Here is a 16,559-nt window from a genome sequence, read left to right as displayed (position 1 = left end):
CACATGGTTGATCATACTCTGGGTTCCACATGCATGTTTTAGCTGAAGGAAGAATACCATAAACATGGAGAGTTGAGACCCGTGGAATGGGTACCATGCAATATGACTTCAAAGGGTCTTCATTTGCTCACCGAACCTCTCCAATCCTATCACTGCTGCGTTTATGCCCCTGTACACACGCTTGATTCTCTTTCGGAGACATAGCAATCCATAGGTTTTAAGATATTTACTAGTCAGGTACATTCTTAGGCGTTTAATATGGGGTGTTTAGTCCATTTCGTTGAGCAAGGAGTAGCTCTTGTCTATTCCATATTTGGCTTAAGGAACTTTATCTGTGCTCATTTCAATCTCTGGTTTTATGTAGCACCCCAACTCACCTTTCCCCTTAAGCAAGCATAAGTTGGTTTTCTAAATTTGAGACACTGTTCTGTTTTGGAATTCAGTTCCTGTGTAGCCAAGTTTACATTCCGTGTATTAGTGATATCTTATGATGTTTCTTTTTCTGTGTGACTTATTTCAGTTAGAATCATCGTACCTGAATCCACTCATTATGCTGCTACGGGCCTGATGACATAGATTTCATTGCTGAGTGATACTGCATTGTACGTAAGTACCACAAGTTCTTTATCCATTTTTCACTTTCTGTGATATTGAACTTGTACGGTAAACGAGGTTCTTGTAAACAGAGGCGTCCCAAACTTTGGGGTGGCTGTGTCTTTTTGATTTTAATTTCCCTAAGCTATAGGACCATAAGTGGAAGTGCCCTAGGCTCTGTTGCTTTGTTTTTTAGATGTTTCAGGAAACACCATACACTTCTCCCGAGTGTCTGTTGGCAATTTACATCCCGCCCATCAGCATAACAAGGCTCCCAGTTCTCCATGGCCTGTCCTGCCTTTCTGGATTTTACACTTTTTTCAGATGGCCCTTTTGACCGGGGGGAAGTGAGACTTCATTGTAGTGCAGATTTCCTTTGCAAGTTTGCTTAGTTGGCCAAAAAGGACGTATGCGTTTTTTCCTGAATATATTCAGGAAAAAACGCATACGTCCTTTTTGGCCAAGTGCATCATTGTGGACGTTCTGCCTCTTTTCCTATGCTTTCAATGCAATTCCAGTCTACCTCCTGAAATCGGTTTCCTGCAATTCTGCCCCGGTTTCAAGTCCTCTTGGCAGCCTTACTTCAGTATATTTTTGGACGATAGCTGTCATTTATAACTCTGCAGGTTTGTGAATTACAGTGCCCCTGAGCTCCTTTCTTCAACTCGCTTTCTTGTGACCTGGCCGCAACACCGCAGGATGGCTTCAGGCCCTAATCTGGTTTCGGTAGGGCACAATGAGCCTTTGGTTAATTCCTCTTCCTGGTGGGAAATGAGAGTTAAATTTGCCCGTCCAGACACCTCCAGCTAGTCTCTCATTGGTTCTCGCTATTCCTGTTCATCTTCCACAGAAATTGCAAACTGGGCCAAACAGGAGGTTAAAGGGACTGACTCTCCAAGTCGGGAGAGTGTTAGTAAAGCATCTGGAATGTTGCACCCGAGTACCAGGGTACGAAAACTGAGACATATTTGAACACGTTTCCCGATCACATGGTTGATCATACTCTAGGTTCCACATGCATGTTTTAGCTGAAGGAAGAATACCTTAAACGTGGGAAATTGAAACCCGTGGAATGGGTACCATGCAATATGACTTCAAAGGGTCTTCATTGGCTCACCGAACCTCTCCAATCCTATCACTGCTGCGTTTATGCCCCTGTACACATGCTTGATTCTCTTTTGGAGACATAGCAATCCATAGGTTTTAAGATACTTACTAGTAAGGTACATTCTTAGGCGTTTAATATGGGGTGTTGAGTCCATTTCGTTGAGCAAGGAGTAGCTCTTTTCTATTCCATATTTGGCTTAAGGAAATTTATCTGTGCTCATTTCAATCTCTGGTTTTATGCAGCACCCCAACTCACCTTTACCCTTAAGCAAGCATAAGTTGGTTTTCTAAATTTGAGACCCTGTTCTGTTCTGTAATTCAGTTCCTGTGTAGCCAAGTTTACATTCCGTGTATTACTGATATCTTATGATGATTCTTTTTCTGTGTGACTTATTTCAGTTAGAATCATCATACCTGAATCCACTCATTGTGCTGCTAAGGGCCTGATGACATAGATTTCATTGCTGAGTGATATTGCTTTGTAAGTAAATACCACAACTTCTTTATCCATTTTTCACTTTCTGCGATGTTGAACTTGTACTGTAAACGAGGTTCTTGTAAACAGAGGCGTCCCAAACTTTGGGGTGGCTGTGTCTTTTTTATTTTAATTTCCCTAATCTATAGGACCATAAGTGGAAATGCCCTAGGCTCTGTTGCTTTGTTTTTTAGATGTTTCAGGAAACACCATACACTTCTCCCGAGTGTCTGTTGGCAATTTACATCCCGCCCATCAGCATAACAAGGCTCCCAGTTCTCCATGGCCTGTCCTGCCTTTCTGGATTTTACACTTTTTTCAGATGGCCCTTTTGACCGGGGGGAAGTGAGACTTCATTGTCGTGCAGATTTCCCTTGCAAGTTTGCTTGGTTGGCGAAAAAGTGCGTATGTGTTTTTTCCTGAATATATTCAGGAAAAAACGCATACGCCCGTTTTGGCCAAGTGCATCATTGTGGACGTTCTGCCTCTTTTCCTATGTTTTCAATGCAATTCCAGTATACCTCCTGAAATCGGTTTCCTGCAATTCTGCCCCGCTTTCAAGTCCTCTTGGCAGCCTTACTTCAGTATATTTTTGGACGATAGCTGTCATTTATAAGTCTGCAGGTTTGTGAATTACAGTGCCCCTGAGTTCCTTTCTTCAACTCGCTTTCTTTTTAGCTGGACGCAGCACCGCAGGCTGGCTTCAGGCCCTAATCTGGTTCCGGCACGGCACGCTGAGCCTTTGATTATTTCCTCTTCCTGGTGGGAAATGAGAGTTAAATTTGCCCGTCAAGACACCTCCAGCTAGTCTCTCATTGGTTCTCCCTATTCCTGTTCACCTTCCGCAGAAATTGCAAACTGGGCCAAACAGGAGGTTAAAGGCGCTGACTCTCCAAGTGGGGAGAGTGTTAGTAAAGCGTCTGGAATGTTGCACCCGAGTACCAGGGGAGGAAAACTGAGACATATTTGAACACGTCTCCCGTTCACACGGTTGATCATACTCTGGGTTCCACATGCATGTTTTAGCTGAAGGAAGAATACCTTAAACCTGGAGAGTTGAGACCCGTGGAAAGGGAACCATGCAATATGACTTCAAAGGGTCTTCATTTGCTCACCGAACCTCTCCAATCCTATCACTGCTGCGTTTATGCCCCTGTACACACGCTTGATTCTCTTTTGGAGACATAGCAATCCATAGGTTTTAAGATACTTACTAGTCAGGTACATTCTTAGGCGTTTAATATGCGGTGTTGAGTCCATTTCGTTGAGCAAGGAGTAGCTCTTGTCTATTCCATATTTGGCTTAAGGAACTTTATCTGTGCTCATTTCAATCTCTGCTGTTATGCAGCACCCCAACTCACCTTTCCCCTTAAGCAAGCATAAGTTGGTTTTCTAAATTTGAGACCCTGTTCTATTTTGGAATTCAGTTCCTGTGTACCCAAGTTTACATTCCGTGTATTAGTGATATCTTATGATGTTTCTTTTTCTGTGTGACTTATTTCAGTTAGAATCATCGTACCTGAATCCACTCATTATGCTGCTACGGGCCTGATGACATAGATGTCATTGCTGAGTGATACTGCATTGTACGTAAGTACCACAAGTTGTTTATCCATTTTTCAATTTCTGTGATATTGAACTTGTACGGTAAATGAGGTTCTTGTAAACAGAGGTGTCCCAAACTTTGGGGTGGCTGTGTCTTTTTGATTTTAATTTCCCTAAGCTAAAACCATAAGTGGAAGTGCCCTAGGCTCTTTTGCTTTGTTTTTTAGATGTTTCAGGAAACACCATACACTTCTCCTGAGTGTCTGTTGGCAATTTACATCCCGCCCATCAGCATAACAAGGCTCCCAGTTCTCCATGGCCTGTCCTGCCTTTCTGGATTTTACACTTTTTTCAGATGGCCCTTTTGACCGGGGGGAAGTGAGACTTCATTGTAGTGCAGATTTCCTTTGCAAGCTTGCTTGGTTGGCCAAAAAGGGCGTATGCGTTTTTTCCTGAATATATTCAGGAAAAAACGCATACGCACTTTTTGGCCAAGTGCATCATTGTGGACGTTCTGCCTCTTTTCCTATGCTTTCAATGCAATTCCAGTCTACCTCCTGAAATCGGTTTCCTGCAATTCTGCCCTGCTTTGAAGTCCTCTTGGCAGCCTTACTTCAGTATATTTTTGGACAATAGCTGTCATTTATAACTCTGCAGGTTTGTGAATTACAGTGCCCCTGAGCTCCTTTCTTCAACTCGCTTTCTTGTGACCTGGCCGCAACACCGCAGGATGGCTTCAGGCCCTAATCTGGTTCCGGCATGGCACGCTGAGCCTTTGGTTAATTCCTCTTCCTGGTGGGAAATGAGAGTTAAATTTGCCCGTCCAGACACCTCCAGCTAGTCTCTCATTGGTTCTCGCTATTCCTGTTCATCTTCCACAGAAATTGCAAACTGGGCCAAACCGCAGGTTAAAGGGACTGACTCTCCAAGTCGGGAGAGTGTTAGTAAAGCGTCTGGAATGTTGCACCCGAGTACCAGGGTACGAAAACTGAGACATATTTGAACAGGTTTCCCGATCACATGGTTGATCATACTCTAGGTTCCACATGCATGTTTTAGCTGAAGGAAGAATACCTTAAACCTGGGTAGTTGAAACCCGTGGAATGGGTACCATGCAATATGACTTCAAAGGGTCTTCATTTGCTCACCGAACCTCTCCAACCTGTCCCTGTACACATGCTTGATTCTCTTTCGGAGACATAGCAATCCATAGGTTTTAAGATACTTACTAGTCAGGTACATTCTTAGGCGTTTAATATGGGGTGTTGAGTCCATTTCGTTGAGCAAGGAGTAGCTCTTGTCTATTCCATATTTGGCTTAAGGAACTTTATCTGTGCTCATTTCAATCTCTGGTTTTATGCAGCACCCCAACTCACCTTTACCCTTAAGCAAGCATAAGTTGGTTTTCTAAATTTGAGACCCTGTTCTGTTCTGTAATTCAGTTCCTGTGTAGCCAAGTTTACATTCTGTGTATTAGTGATATCTTATGAAGTTTCTTTTTCTGTGTGACTTATTTCAGTTAGAATCATCGTACCTGAATCCACTCATTATGCTGCTACGGGCCTGATGACATAGATTTCATTGTTGAGTGATACTGCATTGTACGTAAGTACCACAACTTCTTTATCCATTTTTCACTTTCTGTGATATTGAACTTGTACGGTAAACGAGGTTCGTGTAAACAGAGGCGTCCCAAACTTTGGGGTGGCTGTGTCTTTTTGATTTTAATTTCCCTAAGCTATAGGACCATAAGTGGAAGTGCCCTAGGCTCTGTTGCTTTGTTTTTTAGATGTTTCAGGAAACACCATACACTTCTCCCGAGTGTCTGTTGGCAATTTACATCCCGCCCATCAGCATAACAAGGCTCCCAGTTCTCCATGGCCTGTCCTGCCTTTCTGGATTTTACACTTTTTTCAGATGGCCCTTTTGACCGGGGGGAAGTGAGACTTCATTGTAGTGCAGATTTCCTTTGCAAGCTTGCTTGGTTGGCTAAAAAGGGCGTATGCGTTTTTTCCTGAATATATTCAGGAAAAAATGCATACGCCCTTTTTGGCCAAGTGCATCATTGTGGACGTTCTGCCTCTTTTCCTATGCTTTCAATGCAATTCCAGTCTACCTCCTGAAATCGGTTTCCTGCAATTCTGCCCCGCTTTCAAGTCCTCTTGGCAGCCGTACTTCAGTATATTTTTGGACGATAGCTGTCATTTATAACTCTGCAGGTTTGTGAATTACAGTGCCCCTGAGCTCCTTTCTTCAACTCGCTTTCTTTTGAGCTGGCCGCAACACCGCAGGATGGCTTCAGGCCCTAATCTGGTTCCGGCACCGCACGCTGAGCCTTTGGTTAATTCCTATTCCTGGTGGGAAATGAGAGTTAAATTTGCCCGTCCAGACACCTCCAGCTAGTCTCTCATTGGTTCTCGCTATTCCTGTTCATCTTCCGCAGAAATTGCAAACTGGGCCAAACAGGAGGTTAAAGGGACTGACTCTCCAAGTCGGGAGGGTGTTAGTAAAGCGTCTGGAATGTTGCACCCGAGTACCAGGGGAGGAAAACTGAGACATATTTGAACACGTCTCCCGTTTACACGGTTGATCATACTCTGGGTTCCACATGCATGTTTTAGCTGAAGGAAGAATACCTTAAACCTGGAGAGTTGAGACCCGTGGAATGGGTACCATGCAATATGACTTCAAAGGGTCTTCATTTGCTCACCGAACTTCTCCAATCCTATCACTGCTGCGTTTATCCCCCTGTACAGACGCTTGATTCTCTTTTGGAGACATAGCAATCCATAGGTTTTAAGATACTTACTAGTCAGGTACATTCTTAGGCATTTAATATGGGGTGTTGAGTCCATTTCTTTGAGCAAGGAGTAACTCTTGTCTATTCCATATTTGGCTTAAGGAACTTTATCTGTGCTCATTTCAATCTCTGGTTTTATGCAGCACCCCAACTCACCTTTCCGCTTAAGCAAGCATAAGTTGGTTTTCTAAATTTGAGACCCTGTTCTGTTTTGGAATTCAGTTCCTGTGTAGCCAAGTTTACATTCTGTGTATTAGTGATATCTTATGATGTTTCTTTTTCTGTGTGACTTATTTCAGTTAGAATCATCGTACCTGAATCCACTCATTATGCTGCTACGGGCCTGATGACATAGATTTCATTGTTGAGTGATACTGCATTGTACGTAAGTACCACAACTTCTTTATCCATTTTTCACTTTCTGTGATATTGAACTTGTACGGTAAACGAGGTTCTTGTAAACAGAGGCGTCCCAAACTTTGGGGTGGCTGTGTCTTTTTGATTTTAATTTCCCTAAGCTATAGGACCATAAGTGGAAGTGCCCTAGGCTCTGTTGCTTTTTTTTTTATATGTTTCAGGAAACACCATACACTTCTCCCGAGTGTCTGTTGGCAATTTACATCCCGCCCATCAGCATAACAAGGCTCCCAGTTCTCCATGGCCTGTCCTGCCTTTCTGGATTTTACACTTTTTTCAGATGGCCCTTTTGACCGGGGGGAAGTGAGACTTCATTGTAGTGCAGATTTCCTTTGCAAGCTTGCTTGGTTGGCCAAAGAGGGCATATGCGTTTTTTCCTGAATATATTCAGGAAAAAACGCATACGCCCTTTTTGGCCAAGTGCATCATTGTGGACGTTCTGCCTCTTTTCCTATGCTTTCAATGCAATTCCAGTCTACCTCCTGAAATCGGTTTCCTGCAATTCTGCCCCGCTTTCAAGTCCTCTTGGCAGCCTTACTTCAGTATATTTTTGGACGATAGCTGTCATTTATAACTCTGCAGGTTTGTGAATTACAGTGCCCCTGAGCTCCTTTCTTCAACTCGCTTTCTTTTGAGCTGGCCGCAACACCGCAGGATGGCTTCAGGCCCTAATCTGGTTCCGGCACGGCAAGCTGAGCCTTTGGTTAATTCCTCTTCCTGGTGGGAAATGAGAGTTAAATTTGCCCGTCCAGACACCTCCAGCTAGTCTCTCATTGGTTCTCGCTATTCCTGTTCATCTTCCACAGAAATTGCAAACTGGGCCAAACAGGAGGTTAAAGGGACTGACTCTCCAAGTCGGGAGGGTGTTAGTAAAGTGTCTGGAATGTTGCACCCGAGTACCAGGGTACGAAAACTGAGACATATTTGAACACGTTTCCCGATCACATGGTTGATCATACTCTAGTTTCCACATGCATGTTTTAGCTGAAGGTAGAATACCTTAAACCTGGGTAGTTGAAACCCGTGGAATGGGTACCATGCAATATGACTTCAAAGGGTCTTCATTTGCTCACCGAACCTCTCCAATCCTATCACTGCTGCGTTTATGCCCCTGTACACATGCTTGATTCTCTTTCGGAGACATAGCAATCCATAGGTTTTAAGATACTTACTAGTCAGGTACATTCTTAGGCGTTTAATATGCGGTGTTGAGTCCATTTCGTTGAGCAAGGAGTAGCTCTTGTCTATTCCATATTTGGCTTAAGGAACTTTATCTGTGCTCATTTCAATCTCTGGTTTTATGCAGCACCCCAACTCACCTTTCCCCTTAAGCAAGCATAAGTTGGTTTTCTAAATTTGAGACCCTGTTCTGTTCTGTAATTCAGTTCCTGTGTAGCCAAGTTTACATTCCGTGTATTACTGATATCTTATGATGTTTCTTTTTCTGTGTGACTTATATCAGTTAGAATCATCATACCTGAATCCACTCATTGTGCTGTTAAGGGCCTGATGACATAGATTTCATTGCTGAGTGATATTGCTTTGTAAGTAAATACCACAACTTCTTTATCCATTTTTCACTTTCTGCGATGTTGAACTTGTACTGTAAACGAGGTTCTTGTAAACTGAGGCGTCCCAAACTTTGGGGTGGCTGTGTCTTTTTGATTTTAATTTCCCTAAGCTATAGGACCATAAGTGGAAGTGCCCTAGGCTCTGTTGCTTTGTTTTTTAGATGTTTCAGGAAACACCATACACTTCTCCCGAGTGTCTGTTGGCAATTTACATCCCGCCCATCAGCATAACAAGGCTCCCAGTTCTCCATGGCCTGTCCTGCCTTTCTGGATTTTACACTTTTTTCAGATGGCCCTTTTGACCGGGGGGAAGTGAGACTTCATTGTAGTGCAGATTTCCTTTGCAAGCTTGCTTGGTTGGCCAAAAAGGGCGTATGCGTTTTTTCCTTAATATATTCAGGAAAAAACGCATACGCCCTTTTTGGCCAAGTGCATCATTGTGGACGTTCTGCCTCTTTTCCTATGCTTTCAATGCAATTCCAGTCTACCTCCTGAAATCGGTTTCCTGCAATTCTGCACCGCTTTCAAGTCCTCTTGGCAGCCTTACTTCAGTATATTTTTGGACGAGAGCTGTCATTTATAACTCTGCAGGTTTGTGAATTACAGTGCCCCTGAGCTCCTTTCTTCAACTCGTTTTCTTTTGAGCTGGCCGCAACACCGCAGGGTGGCTTCAGGCCCTAATCTGGTTCCGGCACGGCACGCTGAGCCTTTGGTTAATTCCTCTTCCTGGTGGGAAATGAGAGTTAAATTTGCCCGTCCAGACACCTCCAGCTAGTCTCTCATTGGTTCTCGCTATTCCTGTTCATCTTCCGCAGAAATTGCAAACTGGGCCAAACAGGAGGTTAAAGGGACTGACTCTCCAAGACGGGAGGGTGTTAGTAAAGCGTCTGGAATGTTGCACCCGAGTACCAGGGGAGGAAAACTGAGACATATTTGAACACGTCTCCCGTTCACACGGTTGATCATACTCTGGGTTCCACATGCATGTTTTAGCTGAAGGAAGAATACCTTAAACCTGGAGAGTTGAGACCCGTGTAATGGGTACCATGCAATATGACTTCAAAGGGTCTTCATTTGCTCACCGAACTTCTCCAATCCTATCACTGCTGCGTTTATCCCCCTGTACAGACGCTTGATTCTCTTTTGGAGACATAGCAATCCATAGGTTTTAAGATACTTACTAGTCAGGTACATTCTTAGGCATTTAATATGGGGTGTTGAGTCCATTTCGTTGAGCAAGGAATAGCTCTTATCTATTCCATATTTGGCTTAAGGAACTTTATCTGTGCTCATTTCAATCTCTGGTTTTATGCAGCACCCCAACTCACCTTTACCCTTAAGCAAGCATAAGTTGGTTTTCTTAATTTGAGACCCTGTTCTGTTTTGGAATTCAGTTCCTGTGTAGCCAAGTTTACATTCTGTGTATTAGTGATATCTTATGATGTTTCTTTTTCTGTGTGACTTATTTCAGTTAGAATCATCGTACCTGAATCCACTCATTATGCTGCTACGGACCTGATGACATAGATTTCATTGTTGAGTGATACTGCATTGTACGTAAGTACCACAACTTCTTTATCCATTTTTCACTTTCTGTGATATTGAACTTGTACGGTAAATGAGGTTCTTGTAAACAGAGGCGTCCCAAACTTTGGGGTGGCTGTGTCTTTTTGATTTTAATTTCCCTAAGCTATAGGACCATAAGTGGAAGTGCCCTAGGCTCTGTTGCTTTGTTTTTTAGATGTTTCAGGAAACACCATACACTTCTCCCGAGTGTCTGTTGGCAATTTACATCCCGCCCATCAGCATAACAAGGCTCCCAGTTCTCCATGGCCTGTCCTGCCTTTCTCGATTTTACACTTTTTTCAGATGGCCCTTTTGACCGGGGGGAAGTGAGACTTCATTGTAGTGCAGATTTCCTTTGCAAGCTTGCTTGGTTGGCCAAAAAGGGCGTATGCGTTTTTTCCTGAATATATTCAGGAAAAAACGCATACGCCCTTTTTGGCCAAGTGCATCATTGTGGACGTTCTGCCTCTTTTCCTATGCTTTCAATGCAATTCCAGTCTACCTCCTGAAATCGGTTTCCTGCAATTCTGCCCCGCTTTCAAGTCCTCTTGGCAGCCTTACTTCAGTATATTTTTGGACGATAGCTGTCATTTATAAGTCTGCAGGTTTGTGAATTACAGTGCCCCTGAGCTCCTTTCTTCAACTCGCTTTCTTGTGACCTGGCCGCAACACCGCAGGATGGCTTCAGGCCCTAATCTGGTTCCGGCACGGCACGCTGAGCCTTTGGTTAATTCCTCTTCCTGGTGGGAAATGAGAGTTAAATTTGCCCGTCCAGACACCTCCAGCTAGTCTCTCATTGGTTCTCGCTATTCCTGTTCATCTTCCGCAGAAATTGCAAACTGGGCCAAACAGGAGGTTAAAGGGACTGACTCTCCAAGTCGGGAGGGTGTTAGTAAAGCGTCTGGAATGTTGCACCCGAGTACCAGGGTACGAAAACTGAGACATATTTGAACACGTTTCCCGATCACATGGTTGATCGTACTCTAGGTTCCACATGCATGTTTTAGCTGAAGGAAGAATACCTTAAACCTGGGTAGTTGAAACCCGTGGAATGGGTACTATGCAATATGACTTCAAAGGGTCTTCATTTGCTCACTGAACCTCTCCAATCCTATCACTGCTGCGTTTATGCCCCTGTACACATGCTTGATTCTCTTTCGGAGACATAGCAATCCATAGGTTTTAAGATACTTACTAGTCAGGTACATTCTTAGGCGTTTAATATGCGGTGTTGAGTCCATTTCGTTGAGCAAGGAGTAGCTCTTGTCTATTCCATATTTGGCTTAAGGAACTTTATCTGTGCTCATTTCAATCTCTGGTTTTATGCAGCACCCCAACTCACCTTTACCCTTAAGCAAGCATAAGTTGGTTTTCTAAATTTGAGACCCTGTTCTGTTCTGTAATTCAGTTCCTGTGTAGCCAAGTTTACATTCCGTGTATTACTGATATCTTATGATGTTTCTTTTTCTGTGTGACTTATTTCAGTTAGAATCATCATACCTGAATCCACTCATTGTGCTGCTAAGGGCCTGATGACATAGATTTCATTGCTGAGTGATATTGCTTTGTAAGTAAATACCACAACTTCTTTATCCATTTTTCACTTTCTGCGATGTTGAACTTGTACTGTAAACGAGGTTCTTGTAAACAGAGGCGTCCCAAACTTTGGGGTGGCTGTGTCTTTTTGATTTTAATTTCCCTAAGCTATAGGACCATAAGTGGAAGTGCCCTAGGCTCTGTTGCTTTGTTTTTTAGATGTTTCAGGAAACACCATACACTTCTCCCGAGTGTCTGTTGGCAATTTACATCCCGCCCATCAGCATAACAAGGCTCCCAGTTCTCCATGGCCTGTCCTGCCTTTCTGGATTTTACACTTTTTTCAGATGGCCCTTTTGACCGGGGGGAAGTGAGACTTCATTGTAGTGCAGATTTCCTTTGCAAGCTTGCTTGGTTGGCCAAAAAGGGCGTATGCGTTTTTTCCTGAATATATTCAGGAAAAAACGCATACGCCCTTTTTGGCCAAGTGCATCATTGTGGACATTCTGCCTCTTTTCCTATGCTTTCAATGCAATTCCAGTCTACCTCCTGAAATCGGTTTCCTGCAATTCTGCCCCGCTTTCAAGTCCTCTTGGCAGCCTTACTTCAGTATATTTTTGGACGATAGCTGTCATTTATAACTCTGCAGGTTTGTGAATTACAGTGCCCCTGAGCTCCTTTCTTCAACTCGCTTTCTTTTGAGCTGGCCGCAACACCGCAGGATGGCTTCAGGCCCTAATCTGGTTCCGGCACGGCACGCTGAGCCTTTGGTTAATTCCTCTTCCTGGTGGGAAATGATAGTTAAATTTGCCCGTCCAGACACCTCCAGCTAGTCTCTCATTGGTTCTCGCTATTCCTGTTCATCTTCCACAGAAATTGCAAACTGGGCCAAACAGGAGGTTAAAGGGACTGACTCTCCAAGTCGGGAGGGTGTTAGTAAAGCGTCTGGAATGTTGCACCCGAGTACCAGGGTACGAAAACTGAGACATATTTGAACACGTTTCCCGATCACATGGTTGATCATACTCTAGTTTCCACATGCATGTTTTAGCTGAAGGTAGAATACCTTAAACCTGGGTAGTTGAAACCCGTGGAATGGGTACCATGCAATATGACTTCAAAGGGTCTTCATTTGCTCACCGAACCTCTCCAATCCTATCACTGCTGCGTTTATGCCCCTGTACACATGCTTGATTCTCTTTCGGAGACATAGCAATCCATAGGTTTTAAGATACTTACTAGTCAGGTACATTCTTAGGCGTTTAATATGCGGTGTTGAGTCCATTTCGTTGAGCAAGGAGTAGCTCTTGTCTATTCCATATTTGGCTTAAGGAACTTTATCTGTGCTCATTTCAATCTCTGGTTTTATGCAGCACCCCAACTCACCTTTCCCCTTAAGCAAGCATAAGTTGGTTTTCTAAATTTGAGACCCTGTTCTGTTCTGTAATTCAGTTCCTGTGGAGCCAAGTTTACATTCCGTGTATTACTGATATCTTATGATGTTTCTTTTTCTGTGTGACTTATTTCAGTTAGAATCATCATACCTGAATCCACTCATTGTGCTGCTAAGGGCCTGATGACATAGATTTCATTGCTGAGTGATATTGCTTTGTAAGTAAATACCACAACTTCTTTATCCATTTTTCACTTTCTGCGATGTTGAACTTGTACTGTAAACGAGGTTCTTGTAAACAGAGGCGTCCCAAACTTTGGGGTGGCTGTGTCTTTTTGATTTTAATTTCCCTAAGCTATAGGACCATAAGTGGAAGTGCCCTAGGCTCTGTTGCTTTTAGATGTTTCAGGAAACACCATACACTTCTCCCGAGTGTCTGTTGGCAATTTACATCCCGCCCATCAGCATAACAAGGCTCCCAGTTCTCCATGGCCTGTCCTGCCTTTCTGGATTTTACACTTTTTTCAGATGGCCCTTTTGACCGGGGGGAAGTGAGACTTCATTGTAGTGCAGATTTCCTTTGTAAGCTTGCTTGGTTGGCCAAAAAGGGCGTATGCGTTTTTTCCTGAATATATTCAGGAAAAAACACATACGCCCTTTTTGGCCAAGTGCATCATTGTGGACGTTCTGCCTCTTTTCCTATGCTTTCAATGCAATTCCAGTCTACCTCCTGAAATCGGTTTCCTGCAATTCTGCCCCGCTTTCAAGTCCTCTTGGCAGCCTTACTTCAGTATATTTTTGGACGATAGCTGTCATTTATAACTCTGCATGTTTGTGAATTACAGTGCCCCTGAGCTCCTTTCTTCAACTCGCTTTCTTTTGAGCTGGCCGCAACACCGCAGGATGGCTTCAGGCCCTAATCTGGTTCCGGCACGGCAAGCTGAGCCTTTGGTTAATTCCTCTTCCTGGTGGGAAATGAGAGTTAAATTTGCCCGTCCAGACACCTCCAGCTAGTCTCTCATTGGTTCTCGCTATTCCTGTTCATCTTCCACAGAAATTGCAAACTGGGCCAAACAGGAGGTTAAAGGGACTGACTCTCCAAGTCGGGAGGATGTTAGTAAAGCGTCTGGAATGTTGCACCCGAGTACCAGGGTACGAAAACTGAGACATATTTGAACACGTTTCCCGATCACATGGTTGATCATACTCTAGTTTCCACATGCATGATTTAGCTGAAGGTAGAATACCTTAAACCTGGGTAGTTGAAACCCGTGGAATGGGTACCATGCAATATGACTTCAAAGGGTCTTCATTTGCTCACTGAACCTCTCCAATCCTATCACTGCTGCGTTAATGCCCCTGTACACATGCTTGATTCTCTTTCGGAGACATAGCAATCCATAGGTTTTAAGATACTTACTAGTCAGGTACATTCTTAGGCGTTTAATATGCGGTGTTGAGTCCATTTCGTTGAACAAGGAGTAGCTCTTGTCTATTCCATATTTGGCTTAAGGAACTTTATCTGTGCTCATTTCAATCTCTGGTTTTATGCAGCACCCCAACTCACCTTTACCCTTAAGCAAGCATAAGTTGGTTTTCTAAATTTGAGACCCTGTTCTGTTCTGTAATTCAGTTCCTGTGTAGCCAAGTTTACATTCCGTGTATTACTGATATCTTATGATGTTTCTTTTTCTGTGTGACTTATTTCAGTTAGAATCATCATACCTGAATCCACTCATTGTGCTGCTAAGGGCCTGATGACATAGATTTCATTGCTGAGTGATATTGCTTTGTAAGTAAATACCACAACTTCTTTATCCATTTTTCACTTTCTGCGATGTTGAACTTGTACTGTAAACGAGGTTCTTGTAAACAGAGGCGTCCCAAACTTTGGGGTGGCTGTGTCTTTTTGATTTTAATTTCCCTAAGCTATAGGACCATAAGTGGAAGTGCCCTAGGCTCTGTTGCTTTGTTTTTTAGATGTTTCAGGAAACACCATACACTTCTCCCGAGTGTCTGTTGGCAATTTACATCCCGCCCATCAGCATAAAAAGGCTCCCAGTTCTCCATGGCCTGTCCTGCCTTTCTGGATTTTACACTTTTTTCAGATGGCCCTTTTGACCGGGGGGAAGTGAGACTTCATTGTAGTGCAGATTTCCTTTGCAAGCTTGCTTGGTTGGCCAAAAAGGGCGTATGCGTTTTTTCCTGAATATATTCAGGAAAAAACGCATACGCCCTTTTTGGCCAAGTGCATCATTGTGGACATTCTGCCTCTTTTCCTATGCTTTCAATGCAATTCCAGTCTACCTCCTGAAATCGGTTTCCTGCAATTCTGCCCCGCTTTCAAGTCCTCTTGGCAGCCTTACTTCAGTATATTTTTGGACGATAGCTGTCATTTATAACTCTGCAGGTTTGTGAATTACAGTGCCCCTGAGCTCCTTTCTTCAACTCGCTTTCTTTTGAGCTGGCCGCAACACCGCAGGATGGCTTCAGGCCCTAATCTGGTTCCGGCACGGCACGCTGAGCCTTTGGTTAATTCCTCTTCCTGGTGGGAAATGATAGTTAAATTTGCCCGTCCAGACACCTCCAGCTAGTCTCTCATTGGTTCTCGCTATTCCTGTTCATCTTCCACAGAAATTGCAAACTGGGCCAAACAGGAGGTTAAAGGGACTGACTCTCCAAGTCGGGAGGGTGTTAGTAAAGCGTCTGGAATGTTGCACCCGAGTACCAGGGTACGAAAACTGAGACATATTTGAACACGTTTCCCGATCACATGGTTGATCATACTCTAGTTTCCACATGCATGTTTTAGCTGAAGGTAGAATACCTTAAACCTGGGTAGTTGAAACCCGTGGAATGGGTACCATGCAATATGACTTCAAAGGGTCTTCATTTGCTCACCGAACCTCTCCAATCCTATCACTGCTGCGTTTATGCCCCTGTACACATGCTTGATTCTCTTTCGGAGACATAGCAATCCATAGGTTTTAAGATACTTACTAGTCAGGTACATTCTTAGGCGTTTAATATGCGGTGTTGAGTCCATTTCGTTGAGCAAGGAGTAGCTCTTGTCTATTCCATATTTGGCTTAAGGAACTTTATCTGTGCTCATTTCAATCTCTGGTTTTATGCAGCACCCCAACTCACCTTTCCCCTTAAGCAAGCATAAGTTGGTTTTCTAAATTTGAGACCCTGTTCTGTTCTGTAATTCAGTTCCTGTGGAGCCAAGTTTACATTCCGTGTATTACTGATATCTTATGATGTTTCTTTTTCTGTGTGACTTATTTCAGTTAGAATCATCATACCTGAATCCACTCATTGTGCTGCTAAGGGCCTGATGACATAGATTTCATTGCTGAGTGATATTGCTTTGTAAGTAAATACCACAACTTCTTTATCCATTTTTCACTTTCTGCGATGTTGAACTTGTACTGTAAACGAGGTTCTTGTAAACAGAGGTGTCCCAAACTTTGGGGTGGCTGTGTCTTTTTGATTTTAATTTCCCTAAGCTATAGGACCATAAGTGGAAGTGCCCTAGGCTCTGTTGCTTTTAGA

At 43.5% G+C, this 16,559-nt stretch overlaps 1 long non-coding RNA gene across 2 annotated transcripts in view; it reads left to right on the top strand.

The window, feature by feature from the left end:
* The window catches only part of LOC137218210 (uncharacterized), an 824,059-nt gene that overhangs the window by 192,755 nt on the left and 614,745 nt on the right, over positions 1-16,559 (top strand). For both annotated transcript variants that reach the window (XR_010940528.1, XR_010940529.1), the window contains exon 2: positions 3,681-3,766. This is a non-coding gene — a long non-coding RNA (uncharacterized lncRNA). The remainder of the gene's footprint in view (positions 1-3,680; positions 3,767-16,559) is intronic.

The sequence above is a fragment of the Pseudorca crassidens genome, unplaced genomic scaffold (genome assembly GCF_039906515.1).
Source record: "Pseudorca crassidens isolate mPseCra1 unplaced genomic scaffold, mPseCra1.hap1 Scaffold_46, whole genome shotgun sequence".
Taxonomy (NCBI): domain Eukaryota; kingdom Metazoa; phylum Chordata; class Mammalia; order Artiodactyla; family Delphinidae; genus Pseudorca; species Pseudorca crassidens.
The sequence above is the reverse complement of the archived record's forward strand: the minus strand, read 5'-3'. Positions and strand labels throughout refer to the sequence as shown.